Consider the following 27,934-nt stretch of genomic DNA (forward strand, 5'->3'; position numbering starts at 1 on the left):
GACTTCCTTATGACAGGACCTTGACTAAGATATTTTTCCCCTCTGACCTCAGTAGTTTTTTACTCCTAGCCGTTACCCCTTTCCTTCTGTCAAGTTCCAAGTCCATAAAATGGTAGGAGTGTTTTATTCAGCTCTTCAGTAAGACATCTTCCACTGCCGGCAATGCCTATCATCTGACTGACCCATGCATGCCTGGTGCCATTCTGCAATGAAAAATGGAACATTGAGGAGCTACCATTTTTCTTTGCTTTTTGCCTACAGTAGCACAGGAAGTGAATAAAGCCTTCGTTATTACTTTCAGTTTGGCTTACAGTCCTATTTGACCACACGGATACTTGACAGTTTGACAGATAATTCTTCAATTTCCTCTTTTTTGATTTTCACTGGTCTAGTAGTATTTAAACTTAAAAAAAAAAAAAAAGTTATATACATTCCGGACCAAAAAAAAAAAAAAAAAAAGGCGGGGGGGCAAAGAGGAAGGGCAAATCAGGCTTACCCAATTGGCAAATAAAAGAAAAAAAAAAAAAAAAAAAGGAACATTCCCAGAATCCTCAGCAACTTTCACCAATATGCCTGCCATTCACCAGAACTTAATCTGAAAGCTACCCCTATCAGCTTGGTAGTCTAGGAAGCTTAAGTTTTTTGACTTGCACTTTGCTATCTCCAACAAAATTGGAATTCTGTTAATAAGGGTGTATATGGCATGGGCAAAATTAGACACAGTAAGGACACAGAAGAACACCACAGTTGAATTATTCTCTCAAACAATTTACATTTATTTTCATATGTCTATGAAATGTTTACAGATATTGATCATATATATGGCCAACAGAGGAAAAGTTTTGAAAACATCCTCTAATCATAAGCCAATAATCTCATACATTTACAAATTAAGAATGAAAGAATAGGGACGCCTGGGTGGCTCAGTTGGTTGTGCATCTGACTCTTGATTTTGGCTCAGATCATGATCTCACAGCTCATGGGATCAAGCCCTGCGTGGGCCTCTGTGCCATCAGCACAGAGCTGCTTGGGATTTTTCTCTCTCTGCCCCTCCCCTGGTCACACTCTCTCTCTCTCTCAAAATAAACTTTAAAAAAAAGTGAAAGAATAGATGGACGTATCATAGAGAAAAATAGAGAATTACTATCTGAAAACCAACAAAAAGGAAAATATATCATACCAACAGGGTAAATGAAAATTGTCCTAATGAAAATAAATGTATAGCTGTATTTGAAAAACCTTAGTTTTCCCTCCTATGTCTTCTTTCCTACACATTTCCTTTAATTATACTACTATCACACAACACTTCAGACACCAGATATGTGTTGCAGCAATTCTCTGCAACACCAGCCAGGTGTCCTACAATTTAACTCTATTTAATAGCCTTAAATAATTTTGTTTTTAGAAATTACAAGATGAAGAAAGGCATAAGTACTCATCTAATGAATATGATTCAATTTAATTCTAACACTATCCACCTGGAGATAACATCAGATCCCACAGATTAAGGGTTCAGTCTCACAAGACTACCCCCTTTCAGATGTCAATCATAAGTAGTACATCCTCAGATTACCCACAACTTCTGTGAACTTGGCTACAAATCAGAAATTCCCATAACCCCCTCCTTGGGTTCAATTAATGTGTTAGAACTCACAGAACTCTCGGATTAACACCTACCAATTTATTAAAAGTATATGATAAAGGATACAGATAAATAGCCAGATACATACACATAGGCAAGCATAAGAGCTTCTGTTCCCATTGAGTTGGGGTATATCACCCTCCTGGTGTGGATGTGTTCACCAACCTGACAGCTCTCTGAACCCCCACTACTAGGATTTTATGAAGGCTTCCTCACTTGGGCATGATCAATTATTAATTCCATTTCCAGCCTCTCTCCCCTCTCTGGAGGTTGACGGAATGGGACTCAGAATACCAAGCTTCTAATCATGGCATGGTCTTTCTAGTCACCAGCTGCCTTCCAGGAGCCCACCTAGAGTGACCTCAACAGAAAAATGATGCTCCTAGTGCTCTTATCACCTAGGAATTTACAAGGGTCTTAGGAGCCCTGTGTCAGAGGTGGAGTCAAAAACCAAATATTAGGACAAAAGATGCTCTTATCACTTGGGAAATTACAAGAGTTTTAGGTTCCTCTGTGCCAGGAACCAGGGGCAGAGACCAATATATATATTTCTATTATAGCCTTAAATAATTTTGTTTTTAGAGATTACAGGATGAAGAAAGGAATAAGTACTCATCTAATTAGATATTAGAAAAAACAAATCAGAAAGACATGATTAGTCAGAAAGACTACCTTGCAAAGCTAAATATAAAAAAGATAAAGCTAAATATAAAACATAAAGACTAATAAAAAATATATCTTCTTTGGCAGACAAAATAAGGAATAAGAAAGGAAAATAAGTACAGATACAAAGGAGATTTTAAAAGACAAACTGTTCTCTGATAGAAAGTTTGGAAACCAAAAGAAAAGAAGCTCCTGGCAAAACATGAACTGCCAACATTGACCAAAAGGCAATGGAAATTTCAAGGTACAAGACACTATACAAGAAAATGTGTAACTAAAATCCTCTACTGATTAGCAATCTATATAAAATAAAGAAATTATATAGAAAGGAAATTAGCAATTTCCTAGCAATGAACTATTTGAAAAAAATTTTTGCAATAGCCTCAAAAACAATAAAATACATAGGAATAAATTTAGCTAAGGAGGTGAAATATCCACACACTGAAAACTTTAAGACTTTGATGAAAAAAAATTGAAGACACAAATAAATGTTTATGGACTGGAATAATTAACTTAGTTAAAATGTCCAGACTACCCAAGGCAATCTACAGATTCAATGCCTTTTCTATTAAAATTCTACACTTACTTTCTTTCACAGAAATTTAGAAAAAACAATCCAAAAATTCATATGGAACCAAAAAAGACCTAGAATAGCCAAAGAAATTCTGAGAAATAAAAAGACTGAAGGTGTTGCACTTCCTAATTTCAAACTATATTACAATAAGTCCCAGGGATGTAATGTACAGCATGGTAACTATAGTTAACAATACTGTATTGTATATTTGAAAGTCACTAAGAGAGATCTTAAAACTTCCATCACAAGAAACAAAATAAGTATCTGTGGTTATGAATGTTAATTAACCTTATTGTAATCATTTTGCAATATACACATAAATAATTATGTGGTAATACCTTGGATTAATGTTACATGTCAGTTATATCACAGATGGAAAAAACCTGTACTACAAAGTTACAATAACCAAAACAGCATGGTACTGGCATAAAAACAGTCACATAGACCAATGGAACAGAATTGAGAGCACAAAATAAACCCACATATATACAGTCAACTAATATTTGCCAATGATCTAAGAATATACAATGTGACAAGGATAGTCTCTGCAATAAATGGTGTTGGGAAAACTCTAAAATCACATGCAATAGAATGAAATTGGGCCCCTGTCTTTCACCACTCACAAACATTTTAAATGTATTAAAGACTTAAATGTGAGACTTGAAAGTGTAAACTCTTAGAAGAAAATTTGAGAGTTGAAAGTGTAAACCTAGGAAAAAATCTCACCATTGGTTTTGGCAATGAGATTTCTAATATTATACTAAAAGCACTAGCAACAAAAGCAAAAATATGCAAGTAGTACTACATCTATCCGAAAAGCTTCTGCACAGCAAAAAAAAAAAAAAAAAAAAAAAAGAAAGGAAAGAAAGAAGAAAGAAAATAAAGAAAAAAGAAAAGGCAACCTATGAATAGAAAATATTTGCAAACTATATATCTGATAAGGGGTTAATATCCAAAATATAAAAGAAACTTGTACATCGCAATACCAAAATACTACCACTAATAACAACAATCCAAATTGACAAAACACCTGAATAGACTTTTTTTCAAAGAAGGCCTACAAATGACCAACAGGCATATGAAAAGGTGCTCAACATCACTAATCAGAGAAATGCAAATCAAAACCACAATGAGGTATCACCTCATACTATCAGGAGGCTAATATCCAAAAGACCAAAAATAACAAATATTGGCAAGGATATGGAGAAAAGAGAATCCTTGTATATACTGTTGGTGAAAATGTAAATTGGTGCAGGCATTATGGAAACAGTAGTATGAAGTTTCTTCAAAAAAATTAAAAAGAGAACTTCCATTATCATTCAACAATCTTACTTCTGGTAATGCATTCAAAGAAAATGTAATGACTATCTCAAAGAGAAACCTGCATCCCCATGTTAACTGCAACGTTATTCACAACAGCCAAGACTTAGAAACAACATAAGTGTCATATACATATATATGAATATATATATATGAATATATATATATATATGTCATATTTATCAACATAGGGAATATAGTTAATAATATATAACAACTTTGGTGACGGTAGCTAGATTTACTAGTGATCACTTCAAAATGTATATAAATGTTGAATCACTATCTTGTACACCTGAAACTAACATAATATTGTATGTCAACTACATTTCAATAAACGAAAAGATAAACATATATAGAAATTCTGCAAAACAGAAAAAAGACAAGAGGTCTTTTATCTGATAATGTGTAGGTACAAAACCTATGTAGCATTATACTTAATGTGAAAAATTGGAAACCTAACCCTGTAGGTGTAATCAGGAATGACACAAAGATATCAACTCTCAGAACTTCAGTGGCATGCTAAGTCTAACAACTGACTTTCAGAGGGGGAAAAATGCATTGATTTATAATGTTTATCAATTTCCATGGTTTAAATACTATTACAATGGTTGCTCTTAAACTACCACTTCTCACCTAACTGAATGTACTGTTGGAAGAGAAATTCAATAGCAGAACATTATATAGTAATCTCCATCACACAGTGATAATGGATGTAAATAACCTAGGACACAGATAATAACAATATAGTGAAATATTTTGAAAGTCATGAGTTTTGGGTTGCCTGGGTGGCTCAGTTGGTTAAGTGCCGACTTTGGCTTAGGTCATGATCTCACAGTTTATGGGTCCGAGCCCCTTGTCGGGCTCTGTGCTGATGGCTGGGAGCCTGAAGCCTGCTTCAGATTCTGTGTCTCCCCTTCTGCCCCTCCCCTGCTCATGCTCTGTCTTGTCTCTCAAAAACAAATAAGCATTAAAAAAAAACAAAAACAAAAACTTGTACTTGTCCTCAGTTAAAAAAAGTCATGAGTGTTCAGTATGTATTCTTTTGCTTCTAATAAAAATTTAATTCAAAGTTTATACAACTTCATTTTTAATATTGGCCATGTTTAACCACTGGCTCACAAAATTCATGAAAGGGAGGAAAAAAAAACCTGTCATTATTTGCAGTTTAATGGGATTGTATATGTAAAAGATTCAGAAGATATCAGTTCACTATAAGAATTAACATGAGAATTTGACAAGTTTGCTGGATATAAAACTATGTATATATATATATATAAATTATAATTCTACATATCAACAGCAAAGAAAAATAAGCTTATAAAAGGAACATAGTTTAAAACATAACAAATATCTAAACTGTACATAAGACACATCATGTCTACATAAGACAGGAAAATTGTAAAACATTACTGACACATTCAAATAGACTTAAATGAATGAAGAGAAATATGTTCAAAGATTGGAAGACTTGATATTTATTAATGATGGTTTTCCTAAAATTGACATACAGATTCACTACAACTCCAATTTCAAAGCAATGTGAATATCATAAAAATCTCAACAGGTATCTTTTAGAGAATGACAAGCTAATATTTATATTGAAATGCAAATGGGCCCAGAAGTGCTAAGACATTCTTAAAGAAAAAGTAAGGGAACTGGCTATAGCATCTTATCAAGATGTATAAAAGCTATCAAGCTATTATAGTTTAAGACAGTATAATATTACTGCAGGAATGGAATGGAATCAAGGGACCACAAAAAGACCAATTTGAGGGCAATACAGAACACTGGGCAAATAAAAGGTGGTGGGAAAGTTGGTATCCACATGGGGGAAAATATAGAACTAAACTCCTATGTGACAATATAAAGAATCAAATCCAGGTAAGTTAAAGACTTAGTTGTGATTCTGAGGAAGATGGCAGAGTACCAGGATCCCAGGCTCACCTCATCCATGGATACAACTAGGTAACACCCAGATCAGTGTAAATAATCCAGAAAACAACCCCAAAACTGGCAGAACAGACTCTCCACAGCTAAATGTAGAAAAAAGGCTATACAGAAAAGGGTATCACCCATGGGGCTATCCAAGGGAGGGAGGGATGCCAGGGGCACAAAGAGGGGAGAGAAGATCCTCACCCCAGGCACCCCAGCACAAGGATCCTATAAGTGGAAGATGAATGCCCATAACACTTGGTTTTAGAAACAGAGGGGCCAAATTTGGGGGATTTTTACAATCAGCAGAGCTTAACGCTTGGAATTTAAAAAAAAAATTTTTTAACCTTTATTTATTTTTGAGACAGAGAGAGACAAAGCATGAACGGGGGAGGGTCAGAGAGAGGGAGACGCAGAATCTGAAACAGGATCCAGGCTCTGAGCTGTCAGCACAGAGCCTGACGCAGGGCTTCAACTCACGGACTGCGAGATCACGACCTGAGCCGAAGTCGGACGCTTAACCGACTGAGCCACCCAGGTGCCCCTTGGAATTTTAAAATCAGTGGGCTTGCCCCAGGGAAAGCCAGTTGGAGGAGAGAAAATTTAGTGCCTGCCCTTAGACAGCACAACAAACAGCCCCACAGAGATACAGCATAGAAGCAGCAGTTTGAAAAACACCTGGGGTATACAGGAGAGAGATTTGTTTACTAATTTCAGAGCCTGTGCTGGAGGGGCAGGGATCATTGGGAGACTTCTCCACAAAACAAAAACACTGCTGGGTGTCATTTCCCTCCACTGCCCCCTAGCCTACATACATGAACACCTGGAGAATGAGCACAGCATCAATACTCTCCACTTAACTTTCTAACAGCACACCCACACCCGCACATGGCACTTCTAAGGATCTGCTCCTTCCAACCTGACCAGCCTGGGCAAGAGTTTTCCCAGCTGGATGCAAGTCTCCTTCCACAGCAGACCAGAGCGGACTTTGCTGATACTGTGTGCCTTGCACTGCACACTCCTGTGGATTTGCCCAATTCATCCCTGAGACAGGAGATTTCTAAAGGTGGCTCCAGGTCCCCTCTCACAGCAGACCTGCACAAACCTTGCTAACATCACACACACCACACCCACATTCTCTTGCAGACTTTCCCTCTCTAATACACCTTTGGCTAGAGCCCATTCAAAGCAGGGCCACTGACACAGCAGTTTGCAAACAGCCCTGACAGGATCAGGGCTCCAAACTGACTCTTGCCCCAGGGAGAAGGAAAGATAACCACAAACACTAATCCCATTGCAGCCTCAGCAATGGGCTGAGGACAGACATCTGGTCTGGCTGTAGACCCATGCATCAACAAAAGCTTCTCAAAAGATAACACAGGGAAAGTGCCCTGCACTTCTCTTCCTCTGGAGAGAGAGGGAGAGCGAGTGCTGAAGCACTACCAAATCTCTGGAATATACCTGATCTGACTCAACTCAACCCCAAGGCTGCCCGTGACTGGCTCACTAACAACATAGGGACCAAACACTGCCCACAACAGGCAAAGAAAACCATTGAAGATGAATGGACTGAAGATAAATATGGCTCAGCCACAACAGTAAGGTGCATGAAACACACACAGGAGGCACCCCTGTAGCACCAAGTTCTTGTGTACAGGGGACAGTGCACTGCAGGAGACTATGTCTATTATTTATAAGGAAAGGAAACATAGCTAACTTTCCTAGTAACATACAAACTCACACAGATAATTAGACAATGAGGAGAGAAAGGAATATATCCCAAATGAAATAACAGGACAAAATCACAGCAGTAGAGCTAAACAAAATGGACATAAATAACAAGTCTGATAGAGAATTTAATGGTAATAAAGCTACTTACCGCGTATACTCATTGAGACCCTTAACAAAGAAATAGAAAACGGGGAAAAAAATCAGAGATGAAGAACTCAATGAATGCAATTAAAAATATACTAGAAGGAATAGTACACCAGAGGAAGCAGAAGAACAGAACAGAAACCTGAAGGGCAGAATATTAGAAAGCAATAAAGGTGAATAGGAGAGAGAGAAAAAAGATTAAAAATAGACTTAGTGAACTCAGCAACACCATCAAGCATAATATTTGCATTATAGAGATCCCAGAAGAAGAGAGAGAAGAAGGGGCAGAAATTTTATTTGAATAAATAGTGGCTGAAAACTTCCCAAATCTGGGGAAGGAAACACACATCCAGTCCAGGAGGCACAGAGAGTCCCCAACAAAATCAACCCAAAGAGGTCCACACCAAGACACAGTACTTAAATGGAAAAGTAGTGATAAAGAGAGAATTTTAAAAGCAGCAAGAGATCAGCAAAACAAAAAAGCAACCGACAGAATGGGAGAAAATATTTGCAAATGACATATCAGATAAAGGGTTAGTATCTAAAATCTATAAAGAACTTCTCAAACTTAACAACCAAAAAACAACTAATCCAGTGAAGAAATGGGCAAAAGACATGAATAGACACTTCTCCAAAGAAGATATCCAGATGGCCAACCGACACATGAAAAAATTCTCCACATCATTCATCATCAGGGAAATACAAATCAAAACCACAATGAGATACACCTCACACCTGTCAGAATGGCTAACATTAACAACTCAGGCAACAACAGATGTTGGAGAGGATGTAGAGAAAGAGGTTCTCTTTTGCACTGAAGATGGGAATGCAAACTGGTGCAGCCACCCTGGAAAACAGTATGGAGGTTTCTCACAAAATTAAAAATAGAACTACCCTATGACCCAGCAATTGCACTACTAGGTATTTATCCAAGGGACACAGATATGCTGTTTCGAAGGGGCACATGCACCCCAATGTTTATAGCAGCACTATCAACAATAGCCAAAGTATGGAAAGAGCCCAAATGTCCATCAATGGATGAATGGATAAAGAAGATGTAGTGTGTGTGTGTGTGTGTGTATATATATATATATGTGTGTGTATATATACACAAATTTATATATATATATATATATAAAATTGAGTATTACTTGGCAATCAAAAAAAATGAAATCTTGCCATTTGCAACTATGTGGATGGAACTAGAAGGTATTATGCTAAGTGAAATTAGTCAGAGAAAGACAAATATCATATGACTTCACTCATATGGGGACTTTAAGACACAGAACAGATGAACACAAGGGAAGGGAAGCAAAAATAATATAAAAGCAGGGACGGGGACAAAACATAAGAGACTCTTAAACATGGAGAACAAACAGAAGGTTACTGGAGGGGTTGTGGGAGGGGGATGGGCTAAATGGGTAAGAGGCATTAAGGAATCTACCCCTGAAATCATTGTTACATTATATGCTAACTTGGTTGTAAATTAAAAGATAATAATAATAATTAAAAATAATAAAGTAAGTTATTGATATTCTTTTTAAAAAAGCAGCAAGAGAAAAGAAGGCAGTTACATACAAGGGAAACCCAATAAGGCCATCAGCTGATTTTTTTAGCATAAACTTTGCAGGCCAGAAGGGAGTGGCATGATATATTCAAAGTGCTGAAAGAAAAATAACTGCAGCTAAGAATACTCTACCCAGTAAGGCTACAATTCAGAATAGAAGGAGAAAGAGTTTCCCAAACAAAAGTACCAAGAAGATCCACATCAAGACATACAGAAAATTAAAAAGGCATAAAAGTGATAAACAGAGATTTTAAAGGCACCAAAAGAAACCAGTTACATACAATGGAAACCGTATAGGGCTCACAGCAGATTTTTCAGCAGAAAAGTTAGAGGCCAGAGGGAGAGGCATAATATATTCAAAGTACTGAAGGGGGGGGGGGGGGGGGGGAGGAGACCTGCCAGCAAAAACGCTTTACCCAGAAAAGATATCATTCAGAATAGGAGAGATAAAGGGTTTCCCAGAAAAACAGAGGTTAAAAGAGTTCATCAACAATAAACCAGACTTATAAGAAACTTTAAAGGTAATTCCTTGAGTGGAAAGAAAAGGCCATAATCAGGAGAAAGAAAAGTATAAAAGAAAAAAATCTCACAGGTATATACAAATTATAATAAAAGTAATGGAGTAATCCCTTATAAAACCAGTACAGAGATTAAAGCACTAAAATCAATTACATCTATAAAAGTCTGTCAAGGGAGGGGTGCCTGCATGGCTCAGTCAGTTAAGCATCTGACTTTGACTCAGGTCATTATCTCACAGCTTGCGGGTTTGAGTCCTATGTCTGGCTCTGTGCTGACAGCTCAGAGCCTAGAGCCTGCTTCAGATTCTGTGTCTCCCTCTCTTTCTGCCCCTCCCCTGCTCGCACTCTGTCTCTCTCAAAAAATAGGGGTGCCTGGATGGCGCAGTCGGTTAAGCGTCCGACTTCAGCCAGGTCACGATCTCGCGGTCCGTGAGTTCGAGCCCCGCGTCAGGCTCTGGGCTGATGGCTCGGAGCCTGGAGCCTGTTTCCGATTCTGTGTCTCCCTCTCTCTCTGCCCCTCCCCCATTCATGCTCTGTCTCTCTCTGTCCCAAAAATAAATAAAAAACGTTGAAAAAAAAATTTTTAAAAAAATAAACATTAAAAAATTTTGAAAAAATCATTCAAGGGATTCACAAAGCAAAAAGACGTAAATGGGGCGCCTGGGTGGCTCAGTTGGTTAAGCGTCCGACTTCAGCTCAGGTCATGATCTTGCGGTTTGTCAGTTCAAGCCCTGCACTTGGGGTCTGTGCTGACAGCTTGGAGCCTGGAGCCTGCTTTGGATTCTGTGTCTCTGTCTCTCTCTGCCCCTCCCCCACTTGTGCTCTGTCTCTCTATCAAAAATAAATAAAATGTAAAAAAAAAAATTTTTTTAAAGATGTAAACTATGACATCATATACATAAAACATGGGTGAGCAAAAATAAAATTTAGTGCTTTTAAATGGGTTCAAACTGAAGGGGTCATGAACTTAATATAGTGTACTATACACATAAGATGTTATGTATGAGCCTAATGATAACCACAAATCAAAAACCTGTAATAGATAGACAAAAAATAAAATCAAAGCATTTCACTATAGAAAGCCAGCAAACCACGAGAAAGGAGAGCAAGGAAAAAAAGGAGACAGAGAACTACAAAAACAATCATAAAACAAGTAACAAAGTAACAATAAGTACTAACCTATCAATAATTACTTTGAATGTAAATGGACTAAAGGCTCCAATCAAAAATAGAGAGTAAGCGAATGGATAAAAAAGCAGGGCCTTCTTATATGCTACCTACAAGAGATTCATTTTAGACCTAACAACATGTGGATTGAAAGTGAAGGGATGGAAAAATGTTTACCATCTGAGTGGAAGCAAAAAGAAAAAAAAAAAAGGCACAGGTAGCAATATGTGTATCAGACAAAATAGAATTCAAAGCAAAGACTGTATTGGGAAGATGGCAGAACAGCATGGAGATTCTCAGCTTGTCTTGTCGCAGCTAGATCAGCACCAAACCATTTTGTACACCTAGGAAATTGATCTCAGGATTAACACAACAATCTGCACAATTTGACCCACAAAACATGGCAGGTACGCAGTGTGGAGAGGTGAACTGGGAGAGAGAAAAGCCATGGAAAGTAGGGAGCTGTTGTTGTGGAAAGAGGACAGAGAAAGGGAGAGAGTGCAGCATATCAGGAGAGTACAGGGAAAACACTCCTGAGAGTAGCTGGAGAGAAACAGAAAGAGTGAAAACACTCGCAGGGGACTGAACAAGACATCTGTTCCCCAAAAGCAATGACGGGAAGAAAAGAGAGGGTTTCAATACCATCGGGATTCTATAAAAAATGGAGTGCAGTCTGAAGTTCTGCAGATCAGTGCCTGGCAGTGCTCTGGTGAGGAAATAGGGAGAATTCCCAGGGGCTGGCAGCGGGGTCTGGTGGATCCATGTGCCACACAGGGAGAAGTGGTTCCACTGCATGGAGTGCATTTGGTAGAGGTCATATGGGCATATGGCCTCCCCACAGGCAAAGGTCCCAGCAGACCCTGGAGAACAGCCACATGTGCTGGTACTGGGACAAAGATTGCCAGAGTACAGTGAAACCTGGTGCCGGCTGTGTGTTCTGATTTGCCACAATCTCTGAACCTCTTTTGCAGCACAATCACACAAACATTTTCTGGGGCAAGCCAGCACCAGCACTGCTCAGCGAGACCTTCTCCAAGACAGTTGGCATGAGTCCAAGCCACAGGGGTCTCTGAAGTGTGGAGTTCTGAAACACAATCCCATCTGAGATAAAACTCTGGAGGGAGGTGCCACCTGGCAGGTGGTTGGCTTGGACATGAACTGGGTAGAGGTGGGGAGGGGATGGAAGCCTGAGACAAAGGAGGGCTGCTTAAGCGTGGGTAGGTGAGAGAACAAAGTTCCTGTGCCAGAGAGTAGGGACCTGGGTGAAGCCATTTATACCTCTCCCACACATACATGTGCACATGCGCACCACCCTGATCCACACCAGTAAGCTAAACAGAGTCACCTAGTGGAGAACGGAGCCACTACACCAAGCCCCAGCCAACTGAGCCCTCCCTCCAAGCACATCCCCCAGAAGATAAGCACATGTCCCACCACCTGCTTAGTGTATGGACTACAGAGTGGTTCATGGTTTGACTTCTAGGGGTAACTTCATTTGGGTTTCATTCTGTTTGCTGGTTTATTTATTAGGTTTCTTGGTGGGGGGTTGTTTTGTTTTCTTTTTGTTTTTGCTTCTATCTTTAAATTTTCTTTTTCTTGGATACAGAAAAAAATTTTTATTTTTTTCAAAAAGAATTTTAATTAAAAAACAATTTTTTAAATGTTTATTATTTTGAGAGAGAGAGTGCAAGCAGGGGAGGGGCAAAGAGAAAGAGGGAGACACAGAATCCAAAGCAGTCTCCAGGCTCTGAGCTGTCAGCACAGAGCCCTACGTGGGGCTAGAACTCATGGACCATAATTTAATGACCTGAGGTAAAGTCAGACACTTAACCAACTGAGCCACCCAGGGATCCCAATTATTTTTTTCAACAATTTGTAACAACTCTTTATTATTTTTAATATATTTTTAATTTAAAAAAAGGTTTCATTTTCTTTATTCCATTTGATTCTATTTTATTCTACATATTTTTTAAATTTTTAAACTTTTTTCCCCTTTTATTTCTTTTCTTCTTTCCCCTTTTTCTCTATTCAGTCAAGCTTCTTTCAACAAGCAGACCAAACACACCTACGATCTAGCTTCCTTTCCTAATTTTTTGTTCGGTTTGTAATTTGTAATTTTTATTTTTTTATTTTATTAATTTTTTTCATCCTCCAGAATGACAAAACAAAGAAATTCACCCAAGAGAAAGAACAGGAAGAAATGACAGCCAGGGCTTAACCAACACAGATATAAGCAAGATGTCTGAACTAGAATTTAGAACCACAATAACAATAAGAGCCAGGGTTAAAAAAAAAAAAAAAAAAAAGCATAGAATCCCTCTCCTGCAGAGACAAAAGAAGTAAAATCTACTCAGGACAAAATTAAAAATGCTATAACAGAGATGCAATGTCAAATGAATGCCATGACAACAAGGATGGATGAAGCAGAGCAGCAAATCAGCAATATAGAAGACAAAATTATGGAGAATATGAAGCAAAAAAAAGAGGGAAACAAAGGCAAAAGAGCACAATACAAGAGTTAGAGAGCTCAATGATTATTAAAAAGGAATAATATCAAATCATAGGAATCCCAGAAGGTGAAGAGAGAGAAAAAGGGGCAGAATGTACATGTGACCAAATTATAGCAGAAAATTTTCCTAATATGGGAAGGACACAGACATCAAAATCCAAAAAGCACAGACAACTCCCATTAGATTTACCAAAACCAACCATCATTAAGGCATATCATAGTCAAATTCACAAAATACACACACAAGGAAAGAATTAAGAAAGCAACCAGGGAAAGAAGCCATTAAGACAGATCAGGTTCACAGCAGACCTATCCACAGAAACATGGCAGGCCAGAAACGAGTGGCAGGATACATTCAATGTGCTAAATCAGAAGAATACACACCCAAGAATTCTTTATCCAGCAAGGCTGTCATTCAAAATAGAAAGCGAGATAAAGAGTTTCTGAGACAGGGGTACCTGGGTGGCTCAGTCGGTTAAACGTCCGACTTCAGCTCAGGTCATGATCTCATGGTTTGTGATTTGAGCCCCGCATCAGGCTCTGTGCTGACAGCTCCGAGCCTGGAGCCTGCTTAGGATTCTGTGTCTCCCTCTCTCTCTGTGCCTCCCCTGCTCATGCTCTGTCTCAAAAACAAATAAAACATTAAAAAAAAAAAAGAGATTCCAAGACAAACAAAAACTAAACGAATTTGTTATTATTAAACCAGTCATGCAAGAAATGTATTTATTTTTTATTTTTTTTAAATGTTTATTTACTTTTGAGAGAGAGAGAGAGACAGAGTGAAAGCGGGGGAAGGACAGAGAGTGAGAGAAACACAGAATCTGAAGCGGGTTCCAGGCTCTGGGCTGGTCAGCCCAGAGCCTGATGTGGGGCTCAAACTTGCAAACTGTAAAATCATGACCTGAAGTCAGATGCTTAACCAAATAAACCACCCAGGTGCCCCACTGTGAGAAATTTTAAGGGGAAATCTTCAAGTGAAGAAAAGATAAAGCAACACAAAAAAGACCAAAAGCAACAAAGACTAGAACGGACCAGAGAACATCACCAGAGACTCTAACTCTACAGGGAACACAATGGCACTAAATTTGTATCTTTCAGTACTCACTCTAAATGTCAATGGACTAAATGCTCCAATTAAAAGACATAAGGTATCAGAATGGATAAGAAAATAAGACCCATCTGTATGCTGCTTACAAGGACCCATTTTAGACCTAAAGACACCTGAGGATTGCAAGTTAGGAGATGGGGCTCCTGGGTGGCTCAGTCAGTTGAACATCCAACTTTGGCTCAGGTTATGATCTCACAGCTCGTGAGTTTGAGCCCTACGTCGGGCTCCGTGCTGACAGCTTGGAGCCTGAAGCCCACTTCGGATTCTGGGTCTCCCTCTCTCTGCCCCTAACACACTCGCATTCTGTCTCCGTCTCTCTCAAAAATAAACATTAAAAAAAATTTTTTTTAAAAAGAAAGTAAGGGGATGGAGACCATCTACCATGTTAATGGTCATCAAAAGAAAGCTGGAGTAGCCATACTTACAACAGACAAACTAGATTTTAAAATAACGACTGTAACAAGAGGTGAAGAAGGGCATTATATCATAATTAAGGGGTCTATCCATCATGAAGAGCTAGCAATTGCAAATGTTTATGCTCCTAATGTGGAGGTATCAAAATATATAAACCAATTAATCACAAACATAAAGAGATTCATTGATAATAACATCATAATAGTAGGGGACTTCAACAATCCACCTGCAGCAATGGACAGATCCTCTAAACAGAAAACCAACAAGGAAACAATGGCTTTGAAAGACACACTGGACCAGGTTGACTTAAGGGGTATATTTAGAACATTTCATCCTAATGCAACAGAATACACATTCTTCTCCAGTGCACATGGAACATTCTCCAGAATATATCACATATTGGGACACAAATTAGCCCTCAACAAGTACAAAAAGATCAAAATCATACCTTGCATATTTTCAGACCACACCCTATGAAGCTTGAAATCAACCACCAGAAAAATTCAGGAACAAACATGAATACTTGGGAGGTTAAAAAACATCCGACTAAAGAATGAATGGGTTAACCAAGAAATTAAAGAGGAAATTAAAAAGTACATGTAATCCAATGAAAATGAAAACACGACAGTCCAAAACCTCTGGGATGCAACAAAGGTGATCATAAGAGAGAAGTACAGAGCAATTCAGGCCTTCCTAAAGAAGGAAGAAAGGTCAAAATACACAACCTAACTTTACACCTAAAAGACATGGAAAAATAACAGCAAATAAAGCCCAAAACCAGCAGAAGAAAGGAAATAATAAAGATTGGAGCAAACATCAATGATAGTGAATTTAAAAAAAAAAGGTACAACAGATCAATAAAACCAAGAGCTGATTCTTTGAAAGAATTAACAAAATTGATAAACCCCTAGGCAGACTGATTAATATCCGCAAAACAATCAATGTGAAACATCTTTTTATGGATAAAAGAAAGGACGAGAACCACATGATCCTCCCAATAGATGCAGACAAAACATTTGACAAAATTTAGCATCATTCTTGATAAAAACCCTCAAGAAAGTAGGAATAGAAGGATCATACCATACCTCAAGATCATAAAAGCCATAAAAAAAGACACACTGATGAAAGCATCCTCAATGGGGAAGAACTGAGAGCTTTCCCCCTAAGGTTAGGAACATGACAAGGATGTCCACTCTCACCACTGTGGTTTAACATAGTGTTGGGAGTCCTAGTCTCAGCAATCAGACAATGCAAAGAAATAAAATGCATCCAAATCGGCAAGGAGGAAGTCAAACTTTCACTCTTCACAGATATCATGATACTCTCTGTGGAAAAACCAAAAGACTCCATCAAAAAGCTGCTAGAACTGATACATGAATTCAGCAAAGTCGCAGGATATAAAATCAGTGCACAGAAATCAGTTGCATTTCTATACACCAATAACAAAACAGCAGAAAGAGAAATCAAGGATTTACAAGTTATAATTGCACCAAAAACCATAAAATACCTAGGAATAAATGTAACCAAAGAGGTGAAAAATCTGTATTCTGAAAACTATAGAAAGCTTATGAAAGAAATTGAAGAAGACAGAAAAAAATGGAAGAAGATTCCAGGCTCATGGATTGAAAGAACAAATATTAAAATATCGATACTACCAAAGCAATCTACATATTCAATGCAATCCCTATCAAGATAACACCAACATTCTTCACAGAGCTAGAACAAACAATCCTAAAATGTGCATGGAACCAGAGAAGCCTCCGAATAGCCAAAGCAATCCTAAAAAAGAAAACCGAAGCTGCAGGAATCACAATTCCAGACTTCAAGCTGTATTACAAAGCTGTAATCATCAAGATAGTATGGTACTGGCACAAAAAGACACATACAGATTAATGGAACAGAACAGAGAATCCAGAAGTGGACTCACAAACTTATGGCCACCTAATCTGTGACAAAGCAGGAAAGAATACCCAATGGTAAAAACAGTCTCTTCAGCAAATGATGTTCAGAAAACTGAACAGTGACATGCAGAAGAATAAACCTGGACCACTTTCTTACACCATACACACACACAAAAAACTGAAAATGGATGAAATACTTAAATGTAAGACAGGAAAGCATCAGAATTCTAGAGGAGAAAGTAGGCAACAACCTCTTTGACTTCAGACACAGCAACTTCTTATTTGACATGTCTCCAGAGGCAAGAGAAACAAAAGCAAAAATGAACTATTGGGATCTCATCAAGATAAAAAGCTTCTGCACAGCAAGGAAACAATCAGCAAAACTAAAAGGCAACTGATGGAATAGGAGAAGATAGTTGCAAATGACATATCAGATAAAGGTTAGTATCCAAAATCTATAAAGAACTTCTCAAACTCAACACCCAAAAAAGAAATAATCCAGTGAAGAAATGGGCAAGACATGAATAGGCACATCTCCAAAGAAGACATCCAGATGGCTAACAGACACATGAAAAAATGCTCGACATCACTCATCATCAGGAAATGGAAATTAAAACCACAATGAGATACCACCTCACACCAGTCAGAATGGCTAAAATGAACAACTCAGGCAGCAACAGATGTTGGCGAGGATGCGGACAAAGAGCATCTCTTTTGCACTGCTGGTGGGAATGCGAACTGGTGCAGCTACTCTGGAAAACAGTATGGAGGTTCCTCAAAAAATTAAAAATAGAACTACCCTACGACCCAGCAATTGCACTACTAGGTATTTATCCAAGGGATACAGGTGTGCTGTTTCGAAGGGACACATGCATCCCAATGTTTATAGCAGCGCTATTGATAATAGCCAAAGTATGGAAGGAGCCCAAATGTCCATTGATGGATGAACAGATGAAGAAGATGTGGTATGTATATACAATGGAATATTACTCAGTAATCAAATAGAATGAAACCTTGCTATTTGCAAAAACGTGGGTGGAACTAGGGTATATTATTCTAAGTGAAATTAGTCAGAGAAAGACAAATATTGTATGACTCCACTCATATATGAATTTAAGATACAAAATAGATGAACATAATGGAAGGGAAGCAAAAATAAGATAGAAACAGAGAGGGAGACAAACCATAAGAGACCCAAATACAGAGAACAAACTGAGAATTGCTGGAGAGCTGGGTAGAGAGATGGGCCAAATAGGCAAGGGCCATTAAGGAGGACACTTGTTGAGATGAGCACTGGGTATTATATGTAAGTGATGAGTCACTTAATTCTATTTTTGAAATCATTATTACACCATATGTTAACTAACTTGGATTTAAATTTAAAAAAAAAGAATTAAAGAAAAAAGCCCATCAACAAAAACAACAAAAAATAATAAAATAAAATAGCAACTAGCATATAAAAGACACAACGCCAGAAATCTACCAAACATTGGAGGTGCTATGGGAAAGGTCTCCTGGTCAGAGGGATTGGAAAATGACACAGTTTACATTCCCACCCGACCTTAAGATCTTAGACCTGAGCAGAATCCAGACTACTTAACAGGTGGGTACAGGCATAAAATAGCTTGCAACTTCAGTAAGCCCGGTGTAAAAAGATGACACCAGCCCTGGACACACTGGGACAGAGAAAAAGGAAAAAAAAACAAAACAAAACACAAACCCTTGTTGATAAGTACTGAGAAGTTGTAGGAACACTCTCTTCCCTTATACCTTAAAAGCCCAGACTAGAGCAGGGTCTGGCTTAGTAACTTTTGACCCCAGAAAGCCCATGGGCTCAGGGACCTAAGCCAACACCAGCCACCCTGAAATGTTGAGGCACAGAAAACAAGCTGCAGTTTTGTGATATTTTCTCTTTTAAATGTTTCTTTTACTTTTTAAATTTGTGTTTATTATTTCCACTTCGGTTTTGTTTTCTTTTTTGTTCCTTTTTTTTTTTTTTTACTGCTCTTTTTTCTTCCTTTGCTTTTTACTTTTTTTCATTCTGTTTTCTTCTTTTATTATTTTCTACCTGTTTTCTTTTATCATTCTTTTTATCTTTATTCTTTCTGTAAAAAGCCATAGTTTGAAAGAGTAGCATATACAGCCACAATTCCAGCCAGGCAGAAAAAGTCACCAAGCCCACACACTCTGCATAGGAACTCCATATTCCATACTCAAACAATATACTCATACTCCTTAAACATTAGGAGAAGTAGTTCTAATCCAGAGAAACAAACATGGGAAGTCAAGCAAATGGGAAGATGGAGGAATATGCTCCAAAAGAAAGAACAAGAAAAAACTCAGAAAAAGACTTAAATAAAACAGAGATAAACAATATGCTTGATAAAGAATTTAAATTAACGATTGTAAGATACTCACTAAGCTAAAGAAAAGATTGGACAAACTCAATGAGACCTTCAAAATGAGACAGAAAAATATTTAAAAGAACCAATCAGAGTTGAAGAATACAATAACAAAAAACAAACTAGAGTGAATCAATAGATTAGAGGATGTAGAAGAGCGTAACAGTGGTCTGGAAAACAAGGTAATAGCACACAAGTTAAACAGCAAAAAGAGAAGAGAGCTGAAAAAAATGATAGATTAAGAGATCCCTTGGACATCAAGTGAAAGAACATTCGAATTTTAAAGGTCCCAGAAGAAGAGAGGGAAAGGTGTAGAAAATTTATTTAAGATATAATAACTGCAAACTTTCCTGAGGGAAGAAAATAGACATTTAAGTTCAAGAAGCCCAGAGAATTCCAGACAAGTGGAACCCAAGGAGATCCATACCACAACAGATAACAATTAAAAATGCCAAAGATTAAAGAGAGAATCTTAAAAGAAGCAAGAAAAAAAGAAGTTACCTACAAAGGAAAACCTTTGTAAGGCTCTCAGGTGATTTCTAAGCAGAAACTTTGCAAGCCATAGTGAGTGCCATGATATAATCAAAGTACTGAAAGGAAAAAAACCTACAACGAGTAATACTCTACCTGGAAAGGTTATCATTCAGATTTGAAAGAGAGATAGAGTGTCTAGACAAACAAAAGATAAAGGAGTTTATCACTGCTACACCAGACTTCCAAGAAATGTTAAAAGAACTTTAAATGCAAAACAAATGACCATAATTAGACATCATAAATACATGAATAAAAAGTTGTAAAATATGACAACATATACATAAAATGTGGAGAAGGGCACAAATAGAGAAGACAAGGGGTAAACTAAAAAAGAAAAAACATTTTTCTTTTCTGTTTTATTGTTATTGTTCTTGTTGTTACAGAATGTGTTTGAACTTAAATGCCCACCAAATTAATATGGACTGCTATGTACTTACAATATTATATATGAACCTCATGGTAACCACAAATCCAGTAACTGTGATAAGACCACAAAAAATAATGAAAAATAAAGTCAAACAAAATACTATAATCACTGATCACTAAAAAAGAGAGCAAGAGAAAAAGAAAGAACCATAAAAAAAATCAGATAATAGGTTTTTAAAGTTTTTATTTAAATTCCAGTTAATTAACATACAGTGTAGTATTAGTTTCAGGTGTGCAATATAGCGGTCCAACACTTCCATGCATCACCCGGTGTTCATCACAAATGCCCTCCTTAATCCCCATCAGCTATTTCACTCATCCCCCCCCCCCCCCCGCCATCTTCCTTTTTAACCATCAGTTTGTTCTCTATAGCTAAGATTCTATTTCTTGGTATGTCTCTCTTTTTTTCCTTTGATCATTTGTTTTGTTACTTAAATTCCACACTTGAGTGAAATTATATGGTATTTGTCTTTCTTTGACTTTTTTCACTTAGCATAATATTCCCTAGCTCTATCCATGTCATTGCAAATGGCAAGATTTCATTCTTTTTATGGCTGAATAATATTCCATTGTATGTATATGTGTATGTGTAAACATATATATGTATGGTTGATATGTATGTATATGTACCCATTTACATGTACCCATATTTACATATGTACATATATTTGCATGCATATATACATGTATATATGCATGTACATATATGTACACATGTATGTATATACATGTATCTGTATATGTACATATACATATATGTATGTACATATGTACATACATATATTTTTTTTTTTAATTTTTTTTTCAACGTTTTTTATTTAATTTTGGGACAGAGAGAGACAGAGCATGAACGGGGGAGGAGCAGAGAGAGAGGGAGACACAGAATCGGAAACAGGCTCCAGGCTCCAAGCCATCAGCCCAGAGCCTGACGCAGGGCTCGAACTCACGGACCGCGAGATCGTGACCTGGCTGAAGTCAGACGCTCAACCGACTGCGCCACCCAGGCGCCCCTATATATTCTTTATCCATTCATCAATCAATGGACATGTGGGTTACTTCCATAATTTGGCTAACATAGATAATGCTGCTATAGACATCAGGGTGCATGTATCCCTTTGGATTATTTCTGTATTTTTTGGCTAAAATACCCAGGAGTGTGATTGCTGAATCATAGGATAGCTCTATTTTTAAATTTTTGAGGAACCTCTATACTGTTTTCCAAAGTGGCTTCATCAGTTTACATTCCCACCAGCAGTGCTAGAGTGTTCCTTTTCCTCCACGTCTTCACCAACATATTGTTCCTTCTGTTGTTGATGTTAGCCATTGTGATAGGTAAGCAGTGATATTGTAGTTTTGATTTGTATTTCCCTGATGATAAGTGATGTTGAGAATCTTCATGTGGCTGTTGGCCATTTTTATGTCTTCTTTGGAAAAATGACTATGTCTTCCAACCATTTTTTAATTGGATTATTCATTTCTGGGTGTTGAGTTTTATCAGTTCTTTACATTTTTTGGATACTAACTCTTTATCAGCTGTGGCATTTACAAATATCTTCTCCCATTCCAAAGGGTTTCTTTCAGTTTTGTTGACTGTTTCCTTTACTGTGCAGAAGGTTTTTATTTTGATGTAATCCCTATAGTTTATTTTTGCTTTTGTTTCCTTCGCCTCAGGAGATATATCTAGAAAGAAGATGCTATGGCTGATGTCAAAGTAGTTACTGTCTGTGTTCTCTTCCAGGAATTTTATGGTTTCAAGCCTCATATTTAGTTATTTAATCCACTATGAATTTATTTTTGTGTATGGTGTAAGAAAGTGGCCCAGTTTCATTCTTTTGCAAGTTGCTGTCCAGTTTTCCCAACACCATTTGTTAAAGAGACTCATTTTTCCATTAGATATTCTTTCCTGCTTTGTCGATTAGTTGACCATATGGTTGTAGGTCCATTTTTGCATTCTCTATTCTGTTCTTTTGATCTTTGTGTCTATTTTTGTACCATTACCATACTGTTTTGATTACTACAGCTTTGTAATACATCTTGAATTCCGGAATTCTGATGCCTTCAGCTTTGCTTTTCTTTTTCAAGAGTCATTTGGCTATTTAGGGTGTACTGTGGTTCCATACAATTTTAGGACTGTTGTTCTAGCTCTGTGAAAAATGCTGTTGGTATTTTCATGGGGACTGCATTAAATGTGTAGATTGTTTTGGGGTAGTATAGACATTTTAATAAGATTTGTTCTTTCAATTCATGAACATGGAATGTCTTTCCATTTCTTTGTATCATCTTCAATTTCTTTCATCAATATTTTATAATTTTCAGAGTGCAGGTTTTTCACCTCTTTGATTAGGTTCATTCCTAATTTTTTTTGGTGTGGTCATAAATGGAACTGCTTTCATAATTTCACTTTCTGCTATTTCACTATTAGTGTATAGAAACTCAACAGATTTATGTACATTGATTTTGTATCCTGAGACTTTATAGAATTCGTTTATCAGTACTAGCAGTTTTTTGGTGTCATGTTTTGGGTTTTCTACATGATATACAGTATCATGTCATCAGCAAATAGTGAAAGCTTTACTTCTTCCTTACCAATCTGGATGCCTTTTATTTCTTTTTGTTTTCTGATTGCTGTGGTCAGGACTTCCAGTACTCTTTTGAATAAAAGTGGTGAGAGTGAACATCCTTGTCTTGTTCCTGACCTTTGGGTACAGGTTCTCAGTTTTTCCCCCCAGGGGATTATGTTAGCTGTGGGTTTTTCAAATATAGCCTTTATGTTGAGGTATGGTCCCTCAAAATCTACTTTGTTGAGGGTTTTTATCATGAATGGCTGCTGTACTTTGTTACATTGTTAAGGTGTTTTTCTGCATCTATCGGAATGATTATATGATTCTTCTCCTTTCTCTTATTGATGCACTGTATCACATTGATTGATTTGGAATACTGAACCACACTTACAACCCAGGAATAAATCCTACTCAATCGTGCTGAGTAATTTTTTAAATGCATTGTTGGATTTGGTTTGCTAATATTTTGTTGAGAATTTTGCATCTATGATAATCAGAGATATTGGCCTGCAGTTCTCTTTTTTTTGTAATGTCTTTATCTGGTTTTGGTATCAAAGTGATGCAAGCCTTATAGAATGAATTTTGAAGTTTTCCATACTTCTCTACTTTTTGCAGTAGTTTGAGAAGAGTAGGTATTAACTCTTCTTTAAATGCTTGGAAGAATTCGTCGGTGGTCCTAGACTTCCATTTGTTAGGAGTTTTTTGATTACTGATTCAAGTTCTTTGCTGATTACAAGTCTGTCCAAATTTTCTATTTCTTCTGGTTTCAGTTCTGGTAATTTACATTTTTAGGAATATATCCATTTCTTCTCAGCTGTCCAATTTGTTGGCATATAGTTTTTCATAATATTCTCTTATAATTGTATTTGTGTGCTGTTGGTTGTTATTTCTCTTTTCTCATTTGTGATTTATTTGGTCCTCTTTCCTGAAAATAAATTTTAAAAATAGTAATAAGTACATACCTATCAATAGTTACTGTATACAAATTTAAATTTTTTTTCAACATTTATTTATTTTTGAGAGGCAGAGAGAGACAGAGTGTGAGTAGGGGAGGGGCGTAGAGAGAGGGAGATACAGAATCCAAAGCAGGCTCCAGGCTCTGAGCTGTCAGACCATGGGGCTGAAACTCACAAACCATAAGATCATGACCTGAGCTGAAGCTGGATGCTTAACCAATTGAGCACCTAGGTGCCCCAATAGTTACTTTAAATGTAAATGAACTTGGGGTGCCTGAGTGGCTCAGCCGGTTGAGCATCCAGCTTTGGCTTGGGTCATGATCTCACAGTTTATGGGTTTGAGCCCTATGTCAGGCTCTGTGCTGACAGCTCAGAGCCTGGAGCCTGCATTAGATTCTGTGTCTCCCTCTCTCTCTGCCCCTTCCCCACTTATGCTCTGTCTCTCCCTCTCTCAAAAATAAATAGTGAAAAAAAATTTTAAATGTAAATGAACTAAGGGGCCAATCAAAAGACAAAGAGGAGGGAGGAGCAAAGATGGCAGAACAGCATGGAAGCTTTTTGTGCGTCTCGCATCCATGAAATACAGCAGACCAACACTAAACAATCCTACACACCTAGAAAACTGATTGGAGGATTAACACAACAATCTGCATAACCTGAACCACAGAATTCAGCAGGTACATGGCACGGAGAGCTGAATTGGGGGAGCAAGAGGCCGCAGCGGGCAGAGAGGTGCTTTTGTGGGCAGAGAGAGGACAGAGACTGGGGTGGGGGGGAGCATATGGGAAAAGCACCATTCCCTGAAAGCAGCTGGAGAGAAAGTGGAAAATTGGAAACAGCCGCAGGGACTAAACTAAAAAAGGGAGAAAGGAGAAAGGAGAGGGTTTAAATTCTATTAAGACTGTAAACAAGGGGAGCACAAAGGCTGCAACTCCACAGCTCGATACCTGGCAGTGCTCTGGTGGAAGGGCAAATCCCCTGGAACTGAGTGGGGTCCGGGAGGTTCTCAGGCCACATGGGGAAAAGCTGTTCCACTGCTAGAAGGACATTTGGTAGAGACTGTTGAAGCCACCTGGTCCCACCAGACCCTGGAAGGCGGCCACATTCGCTGGTGCTGGGGCAACGTTGTTGAGGGTGAAGCCTGGTGCCAGATGTGTGTTGTGATTTTCCATAATCCCTGAAACGCTACTGCTACACTGTCTCATGAACTTTTTTGGGGGCGGGCTGGCACCTGGCCGCAGTCTCAGGGCACCGACAACAGCAGGGTCCAGAGGGCGTTCTTGGGTGCAGTTGACATTTGGCCATTGCTCATTCAGCCACTGCTTGGTGAGACCCTCCCGCAGAGGGGAAGAACAGGTCAAAGCCACAGTCCTTTGGAAGTAAGGGGCCAGGGAAAACAGCCTCATCTGAGACAAAACATGGGAGAGAGATACTGCCTGGGGCCTGGTCACGGAGAGTGAAAAAGCAGGGAGTGGATGAGAGCTGAAGACAGAGGACTGGTGCGTGATTGCTGATCCAGGAGAACAGACAGGGTAGCTAGGTGGTGCGATTTTCACCCCATGCATGCACATATGCACCTAAGAGCACTGCAACAATCCACCCCCGTAGGCTAGCAGTGCCATCTAGTGAAGATCAGAGCTGTTACACCAAGCCCCGCCCAACTTGGCCAACTTTGCTCTTCAAGAACACAAGCCTCACCGCCAGCTTAATTGATGGACTATAAAGAGCTACACAGACTGACCTCTAGGGGAAAAGGAGGCAATTTCAGCCCTACTTCAATCTGTTAGCAGGTTCATCTATTCAATTTTTTCTTTTTTTTTCTTTTTCCTTTTTCTCTTTTACAATTCTTTTCTTTTTCTTGAATACAGAAAAAGAAAAAATTCACTTTTATTTACAATTTTTATTAAAAATATCTGCCTTCAAATTTTATTACTATATTTTTTACTTTTGTGTAAATTTTTTCAAATTCTACTTTACTTCCATCATTTTATCTTAGCCTACTTCAGTGTACTCACCTTTTCAAATTTTCAAACAATTTCCTTTTTTTCCTTTTTCATTTCTTTTCTTCTTCTTGAATGCAGAAAGACAAAAACTTCATTTTTACTTCAATTTCTTTTAAAAATATTTTTATTTAATTTTTATTACTATATTTTTGCTTTTATGTAAATTTTTTCAAATTCTATCTTACTCCCATCATTTTATTTTAGTCCACTACAATGTATTCACTTTTTCAAATTTTCAAACGATTTCTTTTTTTTCTCTATTTTCTCATTTTTCTTTTTTTGTTTCATTTCTTTTTTCTTAAATACAGAAAACAAAAAAATTCATACTTATTTTTAATTTTTATTAAAAATATTTTTCTTTAATTTTTTTCTACTATATTCTTTACTTTTGTGTATGTTTTTTCAAATTCTATTTTACTCCCATCATCTCATTTTAATCTACCTCAGTGTATGCATGCTTTCAAATTCTCAAACGATTTCCTTTTTTTTTCTACCCACTGCCTTTTGTTTTTTTCTCTAATCTGTCTAATCTAAACTTTCAACACCCAGACCAAAACACACCTAGGATCTAGCATCATCTATTCGATTTGTGTGTGTGTGTGATTTTAATTTTAATTTTAATATTTTCTTAAATTTTTTTTAATTTCAATTTTTTTTACCTCATTAATTCCTTTTCTCCCTTCAAAATGACAAAACAAAGGAATTCACCCCAAAAGAAAGAGCATGAAGAAACGATAGCCAGGGATTTAACCAACACAGATACAAGCAAGATGTCTGAACCAGAATTTAGAATCATGATAATAAGAATACTAGCTGCAGTCGAAAATAGATTAGAATCCCTTTCTAATAAGTAAAAGATAAAAGAAAACAAAAATCGCTTTCTAATAATAAATAATAATAATTAACAATAATAATCAATTATTTACTTAAATTAATAAATAATGACTAATTATTAATTATATAATAAATTATATATAAATTATATATAAAAAATAAGGGGGTGGAGAACCATCTATCATGCTAATGGTCAACAAAAGAAAGCTGGAGTAGCCATACTTATAATTTAGACTTTAAAATAAAGACTGTATCAAGAGATGCAGAAGGGCATTATATCATAATCAAGGGGTCTATAGACCAAGAAGACCTAACAATTGTAAACATTTATGCACCAAAGTGAGAGCACCACAAATATATCAATCAATTAATCACAAACATAAAGAAACTCATCGATAGTACTACCAGAATAATAGGAGACTTCAACACCCCACACCCAGCAATGGACAGATCATCTAATCAAAATATCAACAAGGAAACAATGGCTTTGAATGACACACTGGACCAGATGGACTTAACAGATATATTCAGAACATTTCATCCTATAGCAGCAGCATATACATTCTTCTCCTGTGCACATGGAACGTTCTCCAGAATAGACCATATACTGGGACACAAATCAGCCCTAAGTAAGTACAAAAAGATTGAGATCATACCGTGCATATTTTCAGACACAACGCTCAAAATCAACCACAAGAAAAAATTTGGAAAGGTAACAAATACTTGGAGAATAAAGAACATCCTACTAAAAAATGAATGGTCTAACCAAGCAGTTAAAGAGGAAATTAAAAAGTATATGGAAGTCAATGAAAATGACTTCCCACAACCCAAAACCTCTGGGATGCAGCAAAGGCGGTCATAAGAGGAAAGTATATAGCAATCCAGGCCTTCCTAAAGAAGGAAGAAAGATCTCAGATACACAACCTAACCTTATGCCTTAAGGAGCTGGAAAAAGAACAGCAAATAAAACCCAACACCAGCAGAAGACAGGAAATAATAAAGATTAGAGCAGAAATTAATGCTATTGA

The 27,934-nt window shown here is 37.4% G+C and overlaps 2 long non-coding RNA genes across 3 annotated transcripts in view; both read right to left on the bottom strand.

Annotated features, from left to right (window-relative positions):
* The window catches only part of LOC144616140 (uncharacterized), a 69,701-nt gene that overhangs the window by 30,705 nt on the left and 11,062 nt on the right, over positions 1 to 27,934 (bottom strand). The window lies entirely within an intron of this gene.
* LOC132692111 (uncharacterized) lies at positions 21,387 to 26,722 on the bottom strand. The gene is made up of 3 exons (XR_009616182.3): positions 26,085 to 26,722; positions 25,811 to 25,926; positions 21,387 to 24,038 (listed from the first exon to the last, which is right to left on the bottom strand). It is a non-coding gene; the product is annotated as an uncharacterized LOC132692111 (long non-coding RNA).

The sequence above is a fragment of the Panthera onca genome, chromosome B1, assembly GCF_046562875.1.
Source record: "Panthera onca isolate mPanOnc1 chromosome B1, mPanOnc1 haplotype 2, whole genome shotgun sequence".
NCBI classification, from domain to species: Eukaryota; Metazoa; Chordata; class Mammalia; order Carnivora; family Felidae; genus Panthera; species Panthera onca.